Below are 26,593 nucleotides of genomic sequence, written 5' to 3' on the forward strand. Positions count from 1 at the left end.
AATTTTTTTTTTTTAATTTTTATTGGTTAGATTTAAAATTAAAACTAAAATAAAAAATTCAAATAAATTTAATATGTTTTTCTTTATTATAAAACAAAAGTTATCCAAGGTCCTATCACAATCAATGACCCAGAAGTCATCTGCAAAGAAAGTAAAATTCAGAAGTCATCTGCAAAGAAAGTAATATTCATACTCAAGACGTTTCAGAAAAATCTGAGTCTAAATCCCAGAATGTTTAAGAATTATGTTAAAAACCTTTTTTCACACGGATATGGCTTATCAAACATGCAAGAACAAACAAAGTACAACTTACAATGGATAACCATATATTGGGGATTTGGGATCTGAAATGTGTCTGATGGATACAAGAGTACATTCCATTACTGTCTATATGCCACTCTCTTAACCCGTGATGAACTGGGGCAACATATAGTGTTCAGATATAGCTGTTGAAAATGTCATTTACAGTGGTGTACTCAACATCTGGATAAAGTTCGCATACCTCCACATCCTGTGGTCCGTGCATTTCGAAATTGTATTGGCAGCCATTGATGAAGATGAGATGCGTCAGAGAAGCCACGATGCTCTCTGGAAAGTAATTCGCTGCACCAACACACACAATAATTAAAAAGTAATTCTTTGTACACACAAAATAAAATAAAACAAACACAACGGACCACACTGACGTGTTACTAGAAACAATTATTCAACGCTCCTGTACCTACGATAAGCACGCGAGGTAAATTAATGATTCTAGACAAAGGCCAACTACAAAATTTTTTTAAACTTATCCACTTATAACCCTATTCCTTAACCCTACCAATATTAGAAAACATTCAACAAACATTCCACTCCGTACCTACCACCAGCAGGTCCGTCGCATTCAGCGCGGTTACTCTATCTACTACAAGCAGTTCAAGTCAAGTTTATTCTTTCAACTAAGCATCTCACCTACTCGATTCTCATTTTATGTAATGCTCGTGTGGTGACATAACCATATTATCAATGTTACGTGACTGAAATATACATATATATATATATATGAGCGCAGAGTCTTTCCAATCTTGGTCTCCCATATGGCTGCAAGTTCGTTGAGCGTTAGAAAATTCTTGGGAGGTCTGAAGTGGACAGCTTTGTTTAAAGTGAGGTTATCCGCCACGGTCTTAATGGTGTATTTGCCAATGTCAGCCCGAGTAACGAAGTAAGCTGTATGAACATATTTATTATTTATTGTAAAAGGATTAGTATTGTGATTAGTATAATCGATTTCCGAATATTTAGGAATCTGATTCAACAAAGTGTTAATTAAATTCAAAAATATTTTAAAAACCTAAATCAAAGTAATGTTGGAATTTTTTGTTTATTTCAAACACAAAAGAAATTGCATAGAGCGCTCTGTTTCAATACAGGATCTTTAATCATAACAACAACAAAAAACTGTTACAAAATAGTCTTCCTCTACTCAGAGGGATTACATCACGAACGCTCCAGTTCCAGAAACTAATTTCACTGTTTCATAAATTTATAGTTTCAGCACTGCTGTGCATTGCAGAAAAAAAAAAAAAAATCTCTCATTTTTTTTTAATTCTACACATTGTGTCTGCCCTTGCATTTTTTTTTATATAATGAACAACACAAAATATCTTACATACATTTTGCTTGTGCCTCTTGAGTCACTTGTGTGGTAACCCATAACTGATAAATGCTGCAGCCAGCTCTGTTGTAAGAAACCCATAATCTTTTACTGCACCAGCACGTGGCGCGTTCTTCTTGCTCTCACCCATGCTGTTTATTAAATGTTGTCGCTGAGCATTCAATGTCCAGGAGCTGGATCTGATCTTCCTTCTCCTTTGGGAACATAAATAAGTAAATGGCGAAAAGACATTTATGGTTGTGGCGTGAACAAGGTAAGAACAAATAATGGTCGTTGGATCAAAAGCGTATGACCGGCTGAGATCATATGCAGGTGAAAGTGCGATCTGCGATGGTTCAGATCGCATCGCAACGTTGTGGAGGGCTTAACATGCACTAGCTAATATTCGCAATCTGCAATTTGCGATAAGATCGCATCGCATCACGATCGGGGAAGCAACAGGGTAAGACGCGATGGCGATCTGCAATCGCATCACAGATAACAAGGGAAGCAGGCGAAAGGGTAACATCTGCGATTTGCGATGGATGGCATCGCAGGGAAAAAATCTGCAGTTTGAAATTATAATTTCAACATTCCCCTTTAATTTCAACTGCTGGGTTTTTCTGCATACCCAGGCATTTCCTGAAATGATCAAAACTTTTCTTTCCCAATGGTTTTGTCAAGATGTCAACTAACTGATCCTCTGTTCTGCAGTGCTACAAAACAATCTCACCATTGTTAACCAATTCATGTATGAAGTGAAATTTGGTGTCTATGTGCTTTGTCCTTTTATGAAAAACAGAGTTTTTAGACAATGTTATTGCCGAGCTATTGTCACAGTAAATGGTTGTGTCATTTTCTTGTTCATGACACAAATCTCTGAGAACTCTTCTCAGCCACACTGTTTGGCATGCTGCTGCTGTTGCTACCACATACTCTGCATCTGCTATTGACAAAGACACAACTGGTTGCTTCTTGGAAGCCCATGAGATGGCTCCCGATTCCATATGAAACACATATCCCGATGTGCTTTTCCTATCATCAACACTTCCAGCCCAATCACTGTTAGTGTAACCTGTCAACATGAAACTTTCAGAAGAGGAGTATAAAATACCAAACCCCTTCGTTCCATTTACATACCTTAGAATCCTCTTGGCTGCTTGCCAATGAGTCTCTTTCGGTCTTTCCATAAATCTGGAGATTAAACTCACAACGTGTATAATGTCTGGCCTAGTTGCAGTGAAGTACATAAAGCTGCCAACTATGCTCTTATACAATTTTGGATCAAAATCCTTGCTGTTGTTTTCTTTGGTTAATTTCAACCCTATTACAGTTGGAGTGACAGCTGCCTTGCTGTTCTGCATGTTAAATCTCTTCAACACTGCTTCTACATATTTAACTTGAGAAATGAAAACACCATTTTCACTTTGGTCTACTTCAATTCCAAGAAAATATCTTAAGAAGCCCAAGTCAGTCATTTCAAATTCACTTTTTATGACTGCTTTAAAATCAGCAATAAGAGAAGCACCATTGCTAGTAAAAATCAAATCATCTACATATAAAACAACAATAAGAATTTTACCGTCATTCTCTTTTATGTAGAGTGTGGGTTCACCATCACACTTATCAAACCCATTCTCAATCAGATAAGCATCTATTATGTTGTACCATGCTCTTGGAGCTTGCTTCAGCCCATAAAGAGCCTTCTTCAGTTTGCAGACTTTATGCTCTTGGCCTTCAACTTCATAGCCTGGAGGATGTTCAACATAAACCTCTTCTTTTAACATTCCATTCAGGAATGCAGATTTAACATCCATCTGGTAAATCTTCCATTTGTGTTGTGCTGCAATAGACAACACTGTTCTGACTGTTTCCATCCTTGCTACTGGTGCAAAGGTTTCATCATAGTCTTTGCCTTGTTGTTGCTTGTAGCCTTTCACAACAAGTCTTGCTTTGTGCCTGTCAATCTTGCCTTCAGCATTGCTTTTGGTCTTATAGACCCACTTAACTCCAATGGCATCTTTGCCTTCAGGGAGGTCCACTAACTCCCATGTTTCACTCTTCTCAATTGCACCAATTTCTTCATTCATTGCTTCAATCCATTTTTCTTCATTTACAGCATCTTCAAAATGAACTGGATCATCAACATGACAATACAAAGCGAATAATGAATTCAGACCGGTATTGTTACTTACCTCTCCTTGTTCATAAATTTCATTCAGATTTCCGAATCTTGGTCTTCTTGGTGTGCTTGGAGTTCCATCCAAATTTGAGGGTATTTCTGATCCCTGTGATGTGCTTGGAGAAGCACTTCCTTGATTTCTCAAGGCTGTTCGAATTCCAGCTTGTGGTGTGGTTTGTTGTACTTGCTGTGGTGGAGGAGGAGCCACCAAGGAAGGATTATTTGTTGCTTTCCCTTCCTCTTCTTCTTCATGAGACACAATTGTCTTCACATTCACTGTCTTCTCTAAGCATCCATCCCAAGCTTCATCTTCAATGAACTGCACATCTCTGCTTACTATCAATTTCTTGGTGGATGAATTATAGAGTTTGTATGCTTTTGACTCATCATAATAGCCAATAAAGACACACTTCTCCCCCTTACTGTCAAGCTTCTTCCTTAGCTGATCGGGTACATGTGCATATGCTATACAACCGAATACTCTCATGTGAGTGACAATTTGCTTTTGACCACTCCATGCTTCTTCTGGTATTTTGTTCATGACAACTTTAGTTGGGCATCTATTCAAGATGTAAACTGTGCAAATGACAACTTCTGCCCAATACTGATGCGGCAAGTGTTTTGCCTTTAGCATACTTCTAACCATGTCAAGAATGGTCATATTCTTCCATTCGGCAACACCGTTTTGCTAAGGTGTATACCTCGCGGTGAACTGCTTTTGTATGCCATTCTCTCTGCAAAAACGCAGAAAGTCTTTGGAGATGTACTCTCCTCCTCTATCTGTTCTGAGCACTTTGATATAATGCACACACTGCTTCTCAACAAAAGTTTTGAAGTGGCGGAATTTCTCAAACACTTCACTCTTCTGTTTCAGCATATACACCCATGTCTTTCTAGTGTAATCATCAATGAAAGTTAAAACATATTTATTTCCGGCAAATTATGGTATTTGCATCGGTCCACACACATCAGAGTGAACAATTTCCAGGGGTGCTTTTGCCCTTATACTCTTTCCTGCTGGAAAGCTTTCTTTGTGTTGCTTGCCTAAGATGTAGCCTTCACAAAGGCTGTCCGGTTTCTCGATCAATGGCAATCTCATTACCATTCCCTTTCTGTGCAACAGATTCAAGCCTCCGAAATTGAGATGTCCAAATCTCAAGTGCCACAACCAATTCTCATGTTTCACTTGTTCCTGAAAGACTTCTTGTGTTACAGCTGCAATAGATCTTCTTTCCTTCAAATCTGCCGAGTTTGAGAGGAAACATTCTATTGCTCGACATCTACACCTGTACCATGATCTTCTTACTTGGAGGTATGTCTCTGATTGTACACTATCATCATTGAAGAACACATTGTAACCTTTGTTAATGAGTTGTCCAATGCTCAAAAGATTACATTTCAGACCAGGTACATAGTATACCTCTGGCACAATCATTTGTTCTCCATTTCTTGCTTGGATACTGACTCTGCCCTTACCCTTGACAGATATCTTACTATCAGTAGCTCTTGTTACCTCAGATTTCACATTTTCATCCAGATTGGCAAACATTGCAATATTTCCAGTCATGTGATTACTACAATCTGAGTCTAAGAACCACAAATCTTCTTGTTTGTCTTGTGCAATGTTACATGTTAACAGCACAATCTTTGGATTCTTGTCTTCTTCATTTGCAAAATTAGCATTCTGCCTACTATTCATGTCATTTTGTTTTTCCTTACATTCATTGGCGTAGTGCCCATATTTCTTACAATAATGACATTGGACTTGGGATTTGTCATACCTTTGTCCATGAGCTTGCTGTTTGTTTGAACCTTCATCTTGGTTCTGATTGCAGCTCCTTCCGCTTGTGCTTGTAGGATTATATCTGCCTTTGTTTTGGCTTCTTCCACGACCTCTATTATTTGTTCTGCCTCGATCTTTTCCTTGGCCGAAAGACATCTGAGTCTTGAATGCTTGCTCAAAAGAGGAATCTGTTCCTCTACTCAATCTGTGTTCATCAGACATTAGAGAAGCACTCAGTTCATCTACTGTGAACTGTGAGAGATCCTTTGTTTCTTCTATTGCTACCACAACAGCTTCAAACCTTGAGAGTAAACATCTCAAGATCTTCTCTACAATCCTTCTTGCTTCAAGAATCTCACGATGAGATCTTATCTGGGTTATCAATCCAATAACCTGAGTGAAGAATGAATCTATTGTATCAGATTCCTTCATGCTGAGTGTTTCAAAGTCTCTCCTCAAGATCGCAACTTTGCAGTCTTCACCTTCCCCATGCCTTGATAGGCAATTTTGAGAATATCTCATGCCTCCTTGGATTTTGTTGCTGCTGCAATCTGTGTAAAAACACTTTCATGTACTGATTGGAAGAGAAAAAAGAGGGCTTTGGCATCCTTCTTCTTGTCGCTCTTCAACTGGTCTTTTTTTGCTACTGTCAAAGCAGCCAATGCTGTTGCATCTCCAGGTTCAGCATAGCCAGTTTCAACCAGCGCCCATATTCCTTGAGAAGAAAACAATGCTTTCATTGTTATGGACCAATAACTGTAATTTTTCCCATTAAACTATGGCAGTTGGGAATTTGTTAAACCAGTTCCAACATCTGCCATCTTAACCTGTAAAAGTAAAGAAGAGATACTGACTGTATAATTAAAAACAAGCAAAAACTTTCTGAACTGGAGAAAATCTGCTCAATAAGCTTCTTACAGCTCCTACAGTGAGAAAACAAACTCTGTTTTTGACTCACTGAGTGCCTAGACCAGCTTTGATACCATGTTGGAAATTTCTGTTTATTTCAAACACAAAAGAAATTGCATAGAGAACAATGCTCTGTTTCAATACAGGATCTTAATCATAACAACAACAAAAAACTGTTACAAAATAGTCTTCCTCTACTCAGAGGGATTACATCAGGAACGCTTCAGTTCCAGAAACTAATTTCACTATCTCAGAAATTTATAGTTTCAGCACTGTTGTGCGTTGCAGAAAAAAAAAAAAAAAAACTCTCCTTTTTTTATAATTCTACACATTGTGTCTGCCCTTGCATTTTTTTTTATATAATGAACAACACAAAATATCTTACATACATTTTGCTTGTGCCTCTTGAGTCGGTTGTGTGGTAACCCATAACTGATAAATGCTGCGGCCAGCTCTGTTGTAAGAAACCCATAATCTTTTACTGCACCAGCACGTGGCGCGTTCTTCTTGTTCTCGGCCATGCTGTTTATTAAATGTTGTAGCTGAGCATTCAATGTCCAGGAGCTGGATCTGATCTTCCTTCTCCTTTGGGAACATAAATAAGTAAATGGCGAAAAGACACTTATGGCGGTGGCGTGAACAAGGTAAGAACAAATAATGGTTGTTGGATCAAAAGCAAGGTAAGAACAAATAATGGTTGTTGGATCAAAAGCGTATGACCGGCTGAGATCATATGCAGGTGAAAGTGCGATCTGCGATGGTTCAGATCGCATCGCAACGTTGCGGAGGGCTTAACACGCACTGGCTAATATTCGCGATCTGCGATCTGCGATAAGATCGCATCGCATGATCGCATCGCATCACGATCGGGGAAGCAACAGGGTAAGACGCGATGGCGATCTGCGATCGCATCGCAGATAACAAGGGCAGCAGGCGAAAGGGTAACATCTGCGATTTGCGATGGATCGCATCGCAGGGAAAAAATCTACAGTTTGAAATTATAATTTCAAACAAGTGAAAATAATTTCTATGTAGCACCTATTTTCTCAATATTTATAAAATTAAATTGAGTAAAGAGGGTGATGAATGCGTTTTACCTTTGATGTTTCCATCCCTATAGATTTCGAACTGTTCTGAGGGAGGAGGAATCTCAGAAGGATGAGTGCGATAAAAATAAGGCCAACCGGGTATGGAGTTGCAGCAGATGTAAGTGAAAGTGATGTTGGCAGACTCTACAGCACGCCTAATTTTTCTCTTTTCCTTGTAAAACGTCAGTCCAGGTTCCACTGGCTCAGCTTTGTCGATGTCATGCCCAAATTCCGAGGGAAGAAACCTCTGCATGCACCATACGTATGGATGAACTATCTTTTCGGCCATTTTTAAAGAAAGAAAAAGTAAAATATTTGAGATTCTGCAGACTGGCTAGTAGAACAACATTCAATATTCTAATAATGAATTGTATCCTTACTCCAATCAACAACGAGAATGGCTAATATTGGTCTGAATGGTTGGTGCGGGATTAATATAATTGAGTGTATTGTCGGTATCGTGTTATTTTAGATATATGAATCTGTAGATTGGTGCTGTCTTGGTTGTAGATATCTACGACTTGGGAAATCACTTTTCAAATGACAAAAAGGAATGCAGCTGTGCATATGTAGATTTCGGAGATCTTTTTAATAGGTTTTATTGTGCTGGGTATTTAAATGTTGATGGTAGATTTTACGTATTCGACTTGTACGGTAAAATCATTAGTTGAGTTTATCAAATATTTTAAATTTCACATTTTTAACAAGATTAAGAAAGAGCCTTCATATATACATTACACTGTTTTCTTTCGTTTGTTTTTTTTTAAATGCAGTAACTAAATCAATATCACATAGTTAAAATAAAATTAAATAAAAAAATCCAAAACCCTTAAATCAAACTAAATATTAGACAATCATAATAACATTATCTACCAATTTCATAACAGATGACAAGATAACACGCAATGACAAGTTTAAACATAATTATGTAAACATTGTTATACTTATCTATAATCATTTTAAACTGTATTTTTTAATATTTTAAAAAATAATTATGTAAACATTATTTAGAAAAAATTCCATTTTATTTGTTAAGGCTTTATATTTAATTAAATTTAAAGACAACTTTTGAAATATTATGACTACCCATATTATTATTTTTTTTAAATGTATCAAGTATATTTTTAAATGTATCAAGTATATTATGATTTTAAAGAAATTGCTTATAACTTTATTATTAAAATAATTATAATATTATAAATTGGATTATTATTTTTATTTTTATTTTTGAAATATATTTTTGGAATATGGAATTTAAGAAAAAATTGTACTTCTTTGCCTGTAATAAATCCTAGATCTATATATTATTATTTTATATACCCGTAATAATAATAAGCAATAAGAGTTAAATGTCATAAATAAAGATGGAATAACACTCATAAACAATAATTTTTTAATTAAATTAAAAATAAAAAGGGAAGTAAGTACCTTTGAGATAAATCTCAACCTTCTGTCTTAACTTTTACTGAAAATATTATGTGAATATTCAACTAACATTAATTCTCTATCATTCGTTTAATAATTAATTAAAAAATTTAGAAACCCTATAATTTATATTTAAATGTGAGAATGGTTATAAACAAGAAGAGTGAAAAAAATTATTCATTGGTTTATACTGTTTTCCTTAAATAATATAATTTTTTTTTATTTTCTCCTTATAAACTTAATATAATAATAATCATCATCTAATATTAAGGTCATGATTAAGCCAAAAACTAAATTGGCTAAATAGGTGTACCAGACCTTTTATTTTTAAAATAATATAAAAAATATAATTCTATATGTACATATAATATAATTTTTAAATTATAATATTAAAGTAATAATAATAATAATTTCAAAATTATTTGAAAATTATTTTCTCCTCTTATGATCATCTAATTTTATCATCATGATTAAGCCAAATATAATAATAATGATCATTTAATGTTCCTCTAATTTGATGATGATGATGATGGTGGTGGTGGTGGTGGTGGTGGTTAACGTGCACTGAGACCAAATTTTGGTCTATTGGACCTAAAGAAACAAATTATTTAGTTTGATTTAAGATTTGATTCCTATGCTCAAAAAGCTTGGAGAGAAGCCTCCTAAGCTCACTATAATTTTGACATCGTAAAAGGCTAGGAAGGTCTGTATTGCGACAAAAAACTGAGATCTAATGTGGTTGTACGTAGGGCACTGTAAGAGGAAGTGGTTTTCATCCTGGATGTTCCTATTCTCACAAAGATGGCAGATCCTTTCCATCCATGGTGTTTTAGGAACTGCCCAACTACCTCTTTCACTATGGAGCTCATGAGAGTTCATTCTAATATTCGCTATATTAATTTTCTTCTTTGAACTAGTTAAAATAGAGAAATACTTTTGATCTTCTAGGGTGGGGTTGATGACCTTCTTATAATAACTTAATTTTCTTTTAGCTGCTAAACCTTTCTCACACCACATTTTTCCTTTGAACTTAGAAGTGACAATATTTTTAATGTTATTAATGTTTTGCAATGCATATGAGACCTTATATATATATATATATATATATATATATATATTAATTTTTAAATTATAATATTAAAATAATAATAATAATAATAAATGTAATAATAATGATTATCTAATTTTAAGGTCATGATTAAGCCAAATAAACATTAAATAACAAATGCTAAATTGGTGTATAAGACCACACACATATATATAATAATTTAATTTTTGAACTATAATATTAAAATAATAATAATAATAATAATTTTGCAATGATTATCTAATTTTAAAGTCATGATTAAGCCAAGCAAATACTAAATAACAAACATTGTATAAGATATATATCGCCAAGAAAGACGATATATCTTCTCCGACTATCTTCAAAAGGACAAACACAATAGATCGCGAAGCTAAGACACCAATGTCCCAAGAACCAGAAGAGATGAAGGAGATGGAAGCTAAAGGAAGTTGGTAGACCATAGAGAAAAAAACAGAAAGCTATAGAATCAATCTCGCCAAGAAAGACGAGAAGCCAGACAATTAAAAACTAAGCAAGTTATAGGTCCGATAGACCAATTTGGTCTCAGTGAACGGTAACCGCTATCATCATCATCATCATCATCGAAGAGGAACTTCTTTCTATCTCACATTACAAGGTTTGCTATTTTACAATTATTTTCAAGACCAAAATAAGCTTTCCACCGCCCATTAATCCTTTTCTCAATGCTATAGTTCTAGTTGAGCTTGTGATGAATATCAATTCCTAAGTACTTGTAGGAAGACACTTCCTCCAAGTTACTATTGTCATACATAAAATTAGCGTAAGTGTCCTTCTTGGATTTGATAATCATAACTTTTGCTTTGTCAGTGTTAACAATCATACCCATGGTAGAGTAGAAATCCTTAAGAAGTCTAAGTTTCTTATCAAGATCAGATGGGCACCTTGTGAGAAGAACAATATCGTCAGTGTAGAGAAGAAGGATGATGATTATCCCAGCTAAGATTGTGCCAGCACATCCTGCTTCCTCCAAACAACCTTCTAACTTGTCAATATAAATTCCAAATAGGGTAGGGGAGATGGGGCAACGTTTAACTCCAATATTACAATTAATATCTTTTGACCACCCCTCATTACTCTTTAACTTGGCAATTACATTCTCGTATAACCTTATAGAAACAACTCTCAACTCAAAAGGAACCTTTAGCTCTTCTAATCTATTCCATAGGTTGTTTCTAGGAACCATGTTGAAAGCCTTTCTAAAGTCCACAAAGAAACAAAAGAGATTGGATTTATCATTGCGGCATTCCTCCACAACGATCCTAAGCATAACGAGGTGGTCTGTTGTTGAGTGTTTCCTTCTAAAACCCGCTTGGCCTTTAGCCTGCTTACCTTCACTTTGAAGCCATATGCTCAACTTCTTTTCCAAAATAATACCATATAACTTGGCCAGGAAAGGGTTGATCATAATTATCTGATAATTAGAGGGGTTATTTGTATCCCCACTTTTAAAAATAGGGATAATGAGGCTTTGAGTCCATGGTTTAGGGAACCCTTGCTTGACTGCTTGATTGAAAAGCTTGTGGATGTGGGGATGAGGACATGACCTCTAATTTTTAAGATTTCCACCTGGTAACGTTCAATGTCCTTAGCTTTCCCATTAGCCAAGCAATTAACCCCAAAATTAATGTCTTCTAATGAGAAAACTTCTTTTGTTGTGAGCAGGGTTTCAAAGTTATCCATGATATTTCGAGATTCATAAAGCTTTTTAAGATAGAAATTCCAGTCGTGTAAACCAATTTTATTATTATCTTTAGTTTTCCTAGTTAGAATCTGCCTTGAGAATTTCTTAGGAGCTACCTTAGAGAGGTGTAAGAGATTCTCTTGTCTTTTATGAATATACTGCCATTTTTTCATTTTAGTTAGGGCTTTGTATATTTTTATCTTACCAATTTTAAGAGATTCATCAACAGCTTTCTTAATTGCTCCCCACGCACTTTTACAATCTTTGTCATACCATGGGTTGGTTTTCTATTTCTTTTATTAATTGAAACTTCAATTGAGAACTTGTTAATAGAATAGGAGAGGGTTGTAATAAAATTATGATAGAGTTCTTCTATGTTGTCTATACTAGATAAAGGAAGAAAATTAGTTTTTAATTCATTTAGAAAGAGATATTTTTTGTTTCTATCAAAGATTAAGTTATTTTTGCTATAAGGACTATCTTCTATGGGATCTTTATGCATGACAAAATTGAGAGTTATAAGTAAAGGCCTATGATCAGAGTCAGGCACGTGGTTGTTTAAGATGTCAAAATTTATTATTTCGTTGTATTAAGGGAGATCAGAGATAACATATTCTACCACGTTGCTACGAAGCCCATGGATGTAGGTCATCTAGCTAGAATTGGGCCACTTCTTTAGACCATTGCAAATTATGAGATCCTGAGCACTACAGAGCTTGACTAGCTTTGACCCAAAAAAATTCTCCCCACAGTCTTCAGAGCTCCTTTTGCACTAGCTAGCTAGAGGTAGATCTTCGTCTAACCAAAGAGGATTAGGGTTGGAATGATTGCTTAGAATAATAGCTTGGTTGCTTGAAATTTGAGCATTAAAGTAACCCATTAAAAGGATATTACCTTCATTCCTTAGGCTAGAAATATCATTCTCTAAACCATTGTAAGGACTATTTTTATCTAGAATCTTTTTCTTATAGAAGTTGGAATTGATGGGAGGGGGATAATAGATTGCTATGTAGGTATTTTTATCATAAATGCCAGTAATCTCTATCCAACTATATTGGTTGTAAGGGTCGTTTTTATAAATCCTAGCATGGTGAGAGATGTTCTTCTTAATGTAACAAGCTATACCCCCAATGCCTTTATGGGAGGATCTCTTATTCCAGGTAGACCATAGTGTAAAGCCATCTATGTTAGGGACCTTAGATTCTTCGTGCTCCCAAGTTTCAACAAGCAAAATAATATCAACATCATTTGACATCCAACTTAGCTTGGGGCCTTTGTTCCATGTAAAGCCCCGACAGTTCCAAGAAAGAATTTGAAGCATGTTGAATTGCTATTTATTATTATCTTTTTGGTTTCTATCTCAAATAACAACTTTTCTATTTCTGATTATTGCCCATTTTCCTTCCTTCCTAGCTTCCTTTACCTTTTGAACCTCCTTTCTTAATTCTACCTGATCTTCTAGAATGAGATTTTCATTTATAAATATTCCCGTTCCTTTTAGACTTGAGGTTTTACTAAGTATGTCATACTTATGGTTAGTAGAGCTCACCTTTATTCAGATGAGCCTTCCTTTATTCTTAGTTAGTTTCCCCAACCTTGTTGCTTCCGTGAGACACATTGTTTCAATTTGTAGTCTGTTATGTAATTTTGTCTGGGTTATGGCTAAAGTATCCTCGTCTACCTCCTCTTTCAAATAGAATATTATAAGTTTCAAGGCCCTTTTGTTACACTCATGGTCTAATTCTATCAAATTTTTCATTTCATATTTAATTGGTTTGATATCTAATTTATCTACCATACTATTTAGGGTGAGGTGGCTATTAACTTTTTCTTCTAGTTCTTTAATCATGTCCTTCATTTTAAGTCTCTCTAAAGTATCAGCATCTCCATGCTGGGATGTTTGGTTCATATCTTGGTTTTTTTTTTCTATAACTTGCAACCTAGTCTTCATTGCCTCCATTTTATTCTCCAATAGTTCTATTTTATTTTCTATTTGTGTTTTGATCTTGTCTTCAAGAGATGTGAATTAATTTTCCACAATGGTCGCTAACTCTATTTGTAGCTTGACTTCTCTTTCTTCTCTGCATTTCTCTAAAGACTCTATATACTCATAGAGGCTTTGTAGAGTAACTATGCTAAGTGTACCTTTTTTAATATTTGGTAGTTGTGGTGAATTATTCATACTTGAAAATATATGAGCAGATATGTATTAGAAAAAGATAAGGAATCTGTGCACCTGATATCAAAAAGTCGGACCGCAGATGCACGTTCCCTAGATTGGATCGAACCACAACCCGTAGACTAGATTGGATCTAGAAAAATGAACCGTAGACCCTTGTTATTCTTTTCTTACAAGGGATCCTAGCAGATCCTCTCACCGAGGCTAACACTTGTTTTTGAAATAGGATTTAATTTCTCCTATACCCAAACAAGAATTTTCGTTGCATAGGGTTCCACGGAACTTCGCTTCTCTAGATTTTTAAAGGAGACGATCCTCGTTGTTGATGTTCTTGTACCAAAACAGAAAATTCCACCGCCTTGGATGATTCTAGGTTCCAGGGATCTTTGCTCCTCCAAATAATAGAACCGCAGAGGTGTATCAAAGTCCTTAGAACCTAGAATCCTCCAAGTGTCTACGCAAAGTGACAGGAATGAATGTGTATATATCTATATATATATATATATATATATATATATATATATATATATATATATATATATATATATATATATATATATATATATATATATATATATATATATATATATATATCTTCCCAAAAATAAAAAATGCTACTTAAATAAACAAAGAAATAATTCAATAATTCAATTTCACAGTAAAGGAATACTTTTTATTTTTTTATAAACTAGACGATCACTACACTGACCTTAAATGTTCCCACTTCCTTAATGGCATCCACAAGCTTCAACGGCTCTATAATTTGTTAACCGCTTATGGTGGATATCACGATGTCGATGTCCTTAATTGAATTTACTAAAGAGTCGTGGTCACTTAAAGATCTCTACAGGCATCTGGATGAATTAAATCATAACCCAACTACATATTTTTGATATAGGACCCTATGATTGAAAATAAAAAAATATACAGGAACAGTTTAAGAAAAAGAAATTCTCAAGGACTGAAAGTGCGAAGTGTGCAGCTCAAGTCAGACTGGGAGGCATTACTACGCAATTCTGGGGGTCAAAGAAGGCTACTAGGCTATGGAATTGCGCAATGCAACTACCATAGAGGATAGTGACAATGCAATGTGCAGTTCGAGGCAGTAAGGTCACAACACTGAGGGTTAAGACTACGCAGTTCATTGTTCATTTAGGGTCTGGTGCAGCTGAGTTTCCATGTCGGGAAGGTTTTCAGAAAATTGGCTAAGTGCAGGAGGAAGATAGACTTCTGATGAACTTGAATTTGTGATCACACAATTAACATACTTCAATGACACGACAACATAGACCACCAGAGCAACAAGAGATTCTTTCCCTCTATGTGACTGTCTCATAACAAGAAGTGACAAGTGCAACACATGAGATAGACTTTAGGACGACCATGATGAAACTTGTGCAACAATGCTCAAAACATTGTGTATGAGTGTGACGGGTGTTTACATAGCGAGGAAAACTCGTATACACAAAAAAAAACCTACGAAACTCCGAGAAAAAGTCTGCAAGCATGGAAAAACAGTCAAACATGCCAAAAGATTACAGCTGATCCAACAAGAAAAAAGGGGTCAAAGGAATTTAGGAAAGCTCATGAAATGAGCTTAAGTGTTCGCAACAATTAAGTAAAAGACCAAGGAAGGCTCCAAAAAATGACTGCAAGCTAGATTTCTGGATGGTGTTGGAGTCGCTACAATAAAATCCCAGTAGTCTTATTAGCATCCAACCCTAACCCCCTTATTTATGTAATAAGGTCTAGTCATAGTTATAGTTAGTTAAAGAGTCAATAAAGCCCATATTAATAATTGTAAGTGGTTGACCTGCATTTAAATAAGGGACCATAGTTAGTTGCAAATGGGCCATTGTATTAGATAGATGGTATTAATAAGAACCATGGTACTGACCCATGGTATTGATGTATGAATCCTATATAAAGGATAGAGACTCCCCTTGAGGAGCATTGTGTCTTATTTTGTAATTGAGCCCAGCTCTACTGGAGGTTGCCCCATCGAAGAGGCAAGTTAACATTGCTTTCCTTTCTGAATAATAAAATACATGATGTTATTTCTTATTGTTCTGTGTTCTGGGTATATTTCTTCACATATTTGGTATTCTGGTATCTTCTCGCAAGTCAAGAGCATAACAAATGTTATCAGAGCACTTTCCAAGGCCGGTGGGATCTCCATTTTTAGCAAGAATTTTTTTTGGCTAGAGACGTGTTCCGACATCTTTAAACCATGGGATCTATCATTGAGTGCATAAACTTGTGGATTTGGGGAGGCATGCACGCAGAAAATACAAGAGGTGGTCATGCTTGTTGGACTCCCTTGTAACCCCTGTGGGTACCCATTCGAGTAGTAGCACATTAGATAGAACTGTGCACAGACTGTCTTCCAAGTACCCTCTAGGTATATCGGAAGTCCCCTAGACTCCCTTGAAACCTTGCCATAGATAAACCATCGGTCGTATTGCTACTATACACTGAGAATAGCACTCAGGGAGATTACTTGCATGTACGATAGGGTAGTCAGGTTGTACAACTAAGGGTATGGTTGATCCTCCTTGGTTAGTGCCCTGAAAGGTTGGGCTGAGTACTACTGTCAGACCCTTATGTATATTTCGATCTACAACACCTGACACTGCTTGAGACCATAGTTCCCTTGTCTCTCTCTAGAACACGCATCATCTTTTCCAAATCAGATCTAGCAGATTGGGCTTTGTCGCAGCTGCAAAAATCAGTTCCAACATTCAGATCTATCATATCCACCATTCAGATCTGTCAAATCTACCAATAAGATCTATCAGATCCACCATTCAGATCTAGTAGTAGGGGTTCGATCACTGCCACATTCCTACTCATACTCTGTAGTTGAGCGTTTCGCTGACAGATCTGACTATTTGTGTGGCTCCTATACCTGGGTGTGATTCTCACAAGACATTGGGTAGAATTAACTTTTCTGGGAATCAACTACTATAGTATTCGTAAGCAAGGAGTAAAACTCCTTTCGAAGTAAAGTAAAAAAAAAACCTGAGACCCTCCCCAGACGCTTATAGCAGACTTAGCCCATAAGAATCAAGTCGACGAGCTGAGAAAGGTGGTACAATTCACTTGTTAGCGTCAAAATTTTGGGTGCTCTCGAGACGCTTATAGCAGAATTAGCCCATAAGAATCAGGTTGACGAGTTGAGTAAGGTGGTACCATTCACTTGTCAGCGTCAAAATTTTGGGTGGTCCCAAAAAAAATTTCACAGTAACGAAAAGTGCACCGAATCTGTGCATGGTACAAACCAGAGCTTAAGCTATGGCCAATGAGAAGATAGACACCCTTGAACAAAAGTTGGAGGCATTAACAAAGCAGATCCAGACCTTAAATGACACAATCATAAAGGGCAAGTTAGGGGAACAATTGGAGGCATATGATTTTAATGAAAACCTTGAGGGCGAGTCTAGCCATTCTCTTCACTTCTTTGGAAACCACCAACAGTCCCAACCTCGACCACCCAACCTGGACATGTATAAATTTGATGGCTCTCATCTGGCCATATGGCTAGCACAAATGGAGCAATATTTCACATTGAATCACATCAGAGATGATGCGACTAAGCTAAGCATGGAAATCCTGTACTTGGACCAAGAAAGATGGCAATGGTGGCAGTGGCATAAACATTGCTATACAATGCCAATGACTTGGAAAATATTCTCAAAAGCCCTTTCTAATCACTTTGGCCATGAATCTAAATTTTTGGGTCGTCTTACTAAACTATGACAGGCAGGCATAGTGCAAGAATATATTAAAGCCTTTTAAGCATTAGCCTTCCACACAGGAGGTCTAGCAGATGAATTCTACTTGGAATGTTTTGTCACTAGTCTCAAAGATGCCATACAAGCCCACACCCGACTGCAACACCCAGTCTCATGGCTGGCAGCCTGCAAAATAGCTTGTGAAGTAGAATGCACATTAGCGGCCCAGTCAACTCGTCCAAATTTCATAGCCAAGGGACACCCCACCTAGTCTCCAAGCACTACCGAAACACTTAAGGTTCAAAAGGTGTCACCAGTGGAAATGGTGGAAAGAAGAAAGTAAGGATTGTGTCACTACTATGATGAGAAATACTCCCGAGGGTGGAAATGCAAGGAACCCAAATTGTTTCAAATTGATGCTACTGATCATAGTTCATCTGAGCAAGCCCCACCATTTGAGGGACCAGAGGAGGAAGATGAGGACAGCTAGCTAGACAATGAGCTCCCAACTACACCTGAAGAACCAATTATCTTGCTTCATGCTTTGGAAGGAATTTCGTCTCCCCAAACTCTCCAAATAAGAGGTTTTATTAAGCATCGCCCTATAATAATCTTGATTGATAGTGGCAGTACGCATAACTTTATCCATCAAAGAGTCGCCGAAGCAATGCATTGTTTTGTCAGAGCAGTCTCTAATTTCCAAGTCTAGATTGTTGATGGGGGGACAATGAAATGTGAATTCTGCTATGAAAATGTCAAACTTCAAATGGGGGATTATCACCTAAAGGCCCACATGTTTTCCATCAACATGGGTGGGTGTGACATTGTCTTGGGTGCTGAATGGCTCCGCACACTCGGCCCAATCACAATGGATTTCTAGGATATATGAGCTTTAAGCAGAATAACTACACACATACCCTCTGCGGACTCCAGGAAAGTGCTCCTTCTATCATCAGCTCGCATAGGATGGAAAAATTGTTAAAAAGGGGCCACCATGGAGTTATATCCCAATTTAATGCCATCCAAGCCTACGAACCCACTTCCATTCATATTCATCCTAAGATTTAACAAGTCTTAAACAACCGTTTGTAGGTCTTTGACAAGCCTCATGAGCTTCCACCCTCGAGAGGGGAACATGATCATAGCATTACTTTGGTCCCAAGGGCACAACCACCAAATGTGTGCCCATATAGATATCCTTTCGCCCAAAAGAATGAAATTGAAAAAATCATCAAGGAACTCCTGGAAGCCAATGTCATTCATCCTAGCATTAGTCCTTATTCATTGCCTATGGTCATGGTGCTCAAAAAAGATGGCGAATGGTGTATGTGTCCAGACTTCAGGGCCCTCAACAAGTTGATGGTCAAAGATAAATTTCCCATCCCGATTGTTGATGATTTGTTGGATGAAGTAAATGGGGCTCAATTCTTTACTAAGCTCGACCTTCACTCGAGCTATCACCAAATTCACATGAAAGAAGTAGACATTCCAAAGACTACTTTCCAAACTCATAAAGGCCATTGTGAATTCCTGGTCATGCCATTTGGTCTCTGTAATGCCCCATCCACTTTTTAGAGCCTCATGAATCACCTGCTCAAACCATATCTCAGAAAATTTGTCCTTGTTTTCTTTGATGACATCCTCATCTACAGCCTCACCTGGGAAAAACATCTTTAGCATGTAGATCTGCTCTCACAACTGCTCCAGAAGCATAAATTATTTGTCAAATTTTCTAAGTGCTCTTTTGGCAAGGAAGAATTTGAGTATTTGGGCCACATTGTGGGGCGTGAAGGTGTGAGGGTGGATCCCAAAAAGATCCAAGCAATGCTGGATTGGCCTCAACCAAAGACCTTGAATAGCTTGAGAGGATTTTTGGGTCTCACTGGCTACTATCGCAAATTTTGTCTGCAATTATGGTCGCATTGCTAGACCCCTCACTTACCTTCTCAAGAAAAATTCATTCCTCTGGAATGATAAAACACAATAGTCATTTATAGCTCTCAAACATGCCATGTGTTCCACTCCCATGTTGGGACTACCCGACATCACCAAATCTTTTGTGACTGAATGCAATGCTTTAGGTACGGGTATTGGGCTATCTTAATGCAGGAAGGTCAACCCTTTGCCTTCACTAGCTAACAACTAAGTGGGAAAAATCTAGGGCAATCTACCTATGAGAAGGAGATGATGGCCATATTACATGCAGTGGATACCTGGCGACCATACTTATTGGGGCGGCATTTCCAAATTTGCATAGACCATCAAAGCCTTAAATATTTTTTGGAGAAATGCCTATCCTCACCACAACAAAATAAATGGCTAGCCAAAATGTTGGGATATGATTATGGGATAATTTACAAGAAAGGGCGCAAAAATGTTGTAACGGATGCTTTATCACGCCAATTTGAGGAGGAAATCACCCTGCTAGCAATCTCTCTTCCCATTCCAGAGTGGATTGAAGAGACTCGCAAGGAATGGTTTTCACATCCTTTGCTCTCCCAACTCATTAATAAATTGTATGTCGATCCAAATTCCACAGGGGGCTACTCTTAGCAAGATGAGATTCTTCGCTACAAGGACAAAGTAGTGATATCACCAACATCCACCCTTAAAAGTCGCATTTTGGCAGAGTTGCACTCATCTCCCAATCCAAGCCATTCAGGCTTTCACAAGACTTATGCTCGCACTCGATGTTCATTCTTTTGGATAGGCATGAAAAAGGACATTCTTACTTTTGTAGCTGAGTGTGATGTGTGTCAGTGCCACAAAGGAGAAACAGTCAAATCCCTAAGCACATTACATCCATTACCCATCCCTGCCTCAATCTGGAAGGAGGCTTCTATGGATTTCATTACGGGTCTTCCGAAGTCAGGCAACAAGTTACTCATCATGGTGGTTGTGGATAGACTTTCTAAGTATGCTCATTTTTGCGCCCTACCCCACCCTTTTACACCATCTTTGGTGGCTCAATATTTCATGGACCAAATCTTCAAATTGCATGGCATGCCCACTTCCATTGTGTCTGATCGTGATCCAATCTTCACCAGTAACTTTTGGCAGGAACTCTTTAGACTACAATGTACCCAACTACAACTCAGTACTTCCTATCATCCCCAAACTGATGGTCAAACTAAAGTAGTCAACAAATGTCTGGAGACCTACCTTAGGTGTTTCACTTTAGAAAAGTAACATCTATGGGTACAATGGTTACCTCTAGCTGAATGGTGGTATAATACTAACTATCATGCCACCACCAAAATGACTCCATATGAAGAAGTTTATGGTAAACTCCCTCCTTAACCTATGTTAGGACCTCATATTCTCTCTTTTTGACCATACATTTTGCTATGATGTCATCCTTTTCAACCTATATTTAAAGTCCTTGTTATTGTTTTAACCCAATTATTCTAAAGGTACACAATATTTCTTCTCATCACTATACGTTTAATTATTTTACATATAATTACGCTATCTTCATAGTTAATCATTGAATTGATAGTTGCTGAACAGTTAAAGAACGATGTGCAGTCCACGTTGTTGAAACTGTCGGGAGATTGCAAGATTACTTCTACAGTTGCTGAAATAGTAGGAACAATGTGCAAATCTCATGGCTAAAACAGTTGTGATTTTCATTCTAGATTTGACAGCAACAGAAGAAGATCACCGAAGGAGCTGCTACACTGGATGTAACGACCATGATCCAAAGACAACATTACTATAACAACATTTTGTTAATGGGAAAACTGATTTCCCTATTTTTGTATATTGGGTTAAAATAGGACTTACAATGTAACCTGTTGTAATAGATGTATCCTCTTTAAAATGAGGAGACATCTACATTAGAGAGGAAGAACAGACTGCGGGGAAAGGTCTAGTTGAAGGAACATAACTGGAATCCTTTTGTAACATGACATATCGATGGATGAATAAAATCTTATTCTGAATTTTTTTTTCTAGTTCTTGTCTCCTAGGGAATATTGTGGGAAGGATAGGGCCCAACTTCATCACAAGATTCACCCATTATATTTTTGCAGTTTGTTAAGTGTGTCTTTTATCCATTCCTTGTTAATAGTACTATTTACTGAATATTGTTTTTGCATTATTGCTGAAACTTTGCTTCCTTTCCAAATGATTGCTGCATTACTTAGTTTATCCACAGTTAATTCATGAGTGTTTCATTGGCAATTGAGTTTACAGAGTGAGTTGGCAAGCTTGGTAATCAGAAACAGGTGCTGAAGATTCCCGCTCTGGGAATAGGGTCCTATTCTCTGTTACAACATAGCTAGTTCTTTCCTTTGCAGATTGATTCTTTTTCATTAGATTACTCCTTTAATGAAATTAAGCATTCTTTGGTAGTTATCTGCAATAGATTGTTTTTGCTGTAACTCAGAGTGGAGCTTCAGTTTGCTTAAAGCAAGGTGTGACTAGTTTTTACTACAACTTTTATTGCTTTTAAGATTGAGTACATATAGTGCGTAGTTTCCTTTGAAATAAACAGACTTCCCTGGGTTGACAATTTATGTAGCACTTGGTTGTTTGAATTAATAAGCAATTAAAGTGACCAACATTTTGGCGTCGTTGCTGGGGAAGGCAATCATAGATTTTAAAAGCATTAATGATTTTCTTTTAGATGTGCAGGATGCATGAGAGGATGCAAGAAAACTAATCCTACAGGTGGCAAGGGCAAAGGAAGAGGAGGAAGAAAAACTTTTATTGATGAGATTATCTCAAAAGCTGAAACTTCTCAGAGGTTAAGCTCTCGGAGGCCACAAACTCAGCACTCTCTCCAAACGAACTACGAAACGGAGGAAGTAGTGGGACCTGAAAGGGTTGAAGAGATAGTAGAACATACTGAGGAACTAGTAGAGGACATTGAAGAACCAATAGAAGATATTGAGGGACCAATAGAAGTTGAGGAACCAGTTCAGGACATTGAGAGTCCAACGGAAAGCCCTGAAGACTGGGCAAGTGCAACAGGGGAACAGCCAATGGATGGAAACAATGAAGGACTCTTTGGTGGGGGACATGGAGGAGGAGAAGGAAGAGGCGAGAATTCTCTCTCCACCTTGGAATTCCCTATTGGGGATCTTCCCAGAGGAGCAACTCCTATGAAGAACATCCCACTCTCAGCCTTACCTAACTTCCATGGTTTATCCTCTGAAGACCCTGATGAGTTTCTTTTCGAGTTTGATATATTGTGTAGAAGTTATGATTATGTTACTAATGCTCAAAAGTTGAAGTTATTTCCAGCAACATTAAAAGGAAATGCACTAAGATGGTTTATGAGCCTGGGAGGTCATGTGATCACAACATGGGAGCAGATGAAGGAGAAGTTTCTGGCCAAATATCAAGACTATTACTGGATGAGAAAGAAAAGGGAGGAACTATTCAAGATGATTCAGAGGTTGGACGAAAATCTGGAGGACTTTGTGGAAAGACTCCAATACAATCTGCAGAGATCCGATCGCCCCAATGTAAGTAAAGATATTCTTAAGACAATATTATTCAAAGGGGTAAGGGATGATTGTTTAGACATGCTAAATATGCTTGGTGAAGGGGACATATCTAAAGAATCGTATGATGAAATCGTCAACCTCTGTAAGAGATGTTTAAGAGGAGCTGCAAATAGATCAAAAAGCAGGGATAATACTTATTCAAGAGTCCAAAAATCAGCCAGTAGAGGAGCAACAAGAGCTGAAAAAGGTAATCTACTTAAGGGATTCAAAACTGAAATGTTAAGTTCTTTTGCTTCACAGATTGATACCTTGCAGGTTAAGCGGAAACAAGCAGAGGCAGAAGCTACTTTGGCTGTCTTCTGCCCTAAATGTAGAGAAAAACATCCACTAAGGGAATGCCCATTGGAAAAGGTACCAATTTGTACCATTTGTGAGAAGGACCATGAAACTCAACAATGCCCTTCTTTACTAGGGATAAAAGCAGCGTTGCAACCAACTGAGGAGGAAGTTGAAGCAGTTTATCTGCTGACACAAAGGAGGCAATGGCAACCACGAGGACAAGGTACGAACTCTAGTATGCCATTTAATCGTTGGAATAATTATCCTTCTTTTAATCAAGAAAACTACCCACCCTTCAGCCAAATGCAATACCCACCCTTTAATCAAATGAATTTCCCACCCATGCAACAAACAAACCCTCCCTTTGTAGACCCTACAATATGGACTCCTTGGCCTCCACAATAGTCTTATTTTAATCAATGGAACCCAAATTGGAGAGCTCAACAAATCCCGTTCCCAAACCAATTTCCTCAGTTTCAGCAACCACTCTCTCTGCCGTCAGGTGCTCCACCAAACAATCAGACAATAAGACCCCAGCTGCCTGTACAACCAAACCCTAACCCTAATAATAATAAAGCCATGCAAGTCATCGATATTTAGAACCTACTTACATCTCTTGTTTACCCTGGCAGTGTGATGATATTCATTTACGATCCGGGAGAGCAGTTGAGCCGATTATTGATGATATTACCTCTTTTGACTCTGACAAAGAAGAAACAGAAAAGAATAATTTACCTAATAAGGGTGCTGAAACAAACAAGCCACCCTCTAATAAAATTGCTGAAACAATCAAGCCACCCTCTAATAAAAGTGTTGAAATAGTAGAGCCACCATTCCCTGAGCGTCTAGCTCTCACTAAGACACATGAGCCACTAGATTTTAATCTTCTAGGGGAATTGCAGAATCTTTATGTTAAAATTCCACTTTTACAAGCACTCAGAGATGTACCAATTTATGCCAGAACCGTTAGAGACATTTGCATCAAGAAACCTGGTAGGAAAGCTAAAGATCCCCTTACAGTTCATGTGATGGGTGATCTAGCTGCTTTAATGTCAGGAAAAACTCCTCCTGTAAAATATGGTGATCCCGACCATCCTACAGTCACAGTACAGGTTGGAAAAACTATTGTTTCACGAGTTCTAGTAGACTTAGGTGCTACTATAAATATTATGACCCTTGAAACTGCACAACTGTTACAGCTGAAAAATGTAATCAGAGAGACACCAACTATCCTAGAGTTAGCTGACCGTTCCACAATCAAACCAGAAGGGGTTATTGAAGACCTGATCATTTCAGTTGAATCTTGGAACTACCCAGCTGACTTTGTTGTATTACAGACTAAAACAAAGTTGGGGGGACATCCTCTGATTTTGGGGAGACCCTGGCTGGCTACAGCAGATGCCTTTATCAGCTGTAGATCAGGTTCAATGACAATTTCTAATGGATGTGAAACTAAGTAGCTTACTCTTTACCCTCATGCTACACCTATGATTAACAATGATGATTCTGTATGGTTAGACTATGAGGATAATGACACTCAACCCATTTTGACCATTGGACAAGCCTTAACTCTTAAAGACACCATGGAAGATGAAGTAATTAGTAATTTTATTTCTGAACCCTCCTCGGTCACTTCTAAAACATATAATTAGTTAACTTCAATTTTGGAACCTGAAACCCAGGAAAAGCTTAAATCTAAAAATTTACCTCAAGCATCAACTATTATCTCCTCTAAAAGCATAACAGTAGAAATTGAACCTGAATATAAACCCTAATTTTTCAGATGCTAAAACACAACAGCTAATGAAGTTACTTCGTGAAAATAAGGAAGCATTCACATGGGACTACACAGATATGAAGGGGATCTCCCCTGAATTATGTACTCATCGTATCTATATTAAGGAAGGATGCCAACTAGTCTATCAACCCCAGCGGTGAATGAATCCCAATCTGAGGGAAATTGTTAAAGAAGAACTTCAAAAATTTCTTAATGCAGGGTTTATATACCCCATATCTGACAGTGAATGGGTTTCTCCATTGGTGATAGTACCTAAGAAAAACGGGAAATGGAGAGTATGTGTAGATTATAGAGCCTTAAACAAAGCCACTCAAAAAGATCATTTCCCCTTGCCATTTATTGATTAGGTGGTGGACAGCTTGTCAGGAAAGAGATTCTTTTCCTTTTTAGATGGCTTTAGTGGATATAACCAAATCAAAATTGCAGCCCAAGACCAACACAAGACCACTTTTACTAGTCCTTGGGGAACTTTTGCCTATAGAGTTCTCCCATTTGGACTATGTAATGCTCCAACAATGTTTCCAAGAGTAGTAATAGGAATCTTTTCTGATATGCTTAATGACTCTATGGAGATATTTATGGATGACTTTACTCCTTATGGTGTGACGTTTGAAGATGCATTGCAAAACCTTGAGAAAGTACTTAAACGTTGTATACAAGCTCATCTTTCCTTGAGTACTGAAAAATGTCATATGATGATGAACAAAGGAATTGTACTGGGACACTTCATTTAATTCGTAGGGATTCAAGTAGATCCATCCAAAGTACAGGTAATTCAGACCCTTCCTATCCCTAAAACACAAACTGATGTAAGAAGTTTTTAGGACATGCTGGATATTACACGAGATTTATCAAAAATTTCTCTAAAATAGCTTCTCCTTTGTTTGTGTTACTTATGAAAAATGCTAAATTTAAGTGGACTGGTCTTTGCTAGAAATCATTTGATGAACTTAAGTATCAGTTTTCTACAACCTCTATTCTAAGGGGACCTGATTGGGCACTTCCCTTTCATATATCCTATGATGATTCAGATACTGCAATTGGAGCTGTCTTGGGGCAAGAAGAAAATAATATTCCTTATGCTATCTATTTCATTAGTAAGAATATGATCCCCGCTGAGATTAATTACACAGTTACCGAAAAGGAATTTTTAGCAGTCATTTATGCTATTAATAAATTTCGACATTACATTACTGGTTACCCTACTTTTGTTCATATTGATCACTCGGCCATTAAGTATTTAATGAACAAATCTATTACAAATGCCCGAGTTACCAG

At 37.2% G+C, this 26,593-nt stretch overlaps 1 pseudogene; it reads right to left on the bottom strand.

The window, feature by feature from the left end:
* Positions 1 to 436: 436 nt before the first annotated feature.
* The window catches only part of LOC149163350 (leucoanthocyanidin reductase-like), a 30,977-nt pseudogene continuing 4,820 nt past the window's right edge, over positions 437 to 26,593 (bottom strand).

Source organism: Pinus tabuliformis, chromosome 5_1, assembly GCF_031772625.1.
Source record: "Pinus tabuliformis cultivar Carrire ecotype Pingquan chromosome 5_1, CPIR1, whole genome shotgun sequence".
In the NCBI taxonomy this organism is placed as follows: domain Eukaryota; kingdom Viridiplantae; phylum Streptophyta; class Pinopsida; order Pinales; family Pinaceae; genus Pinus; species Pinus tabuliformis.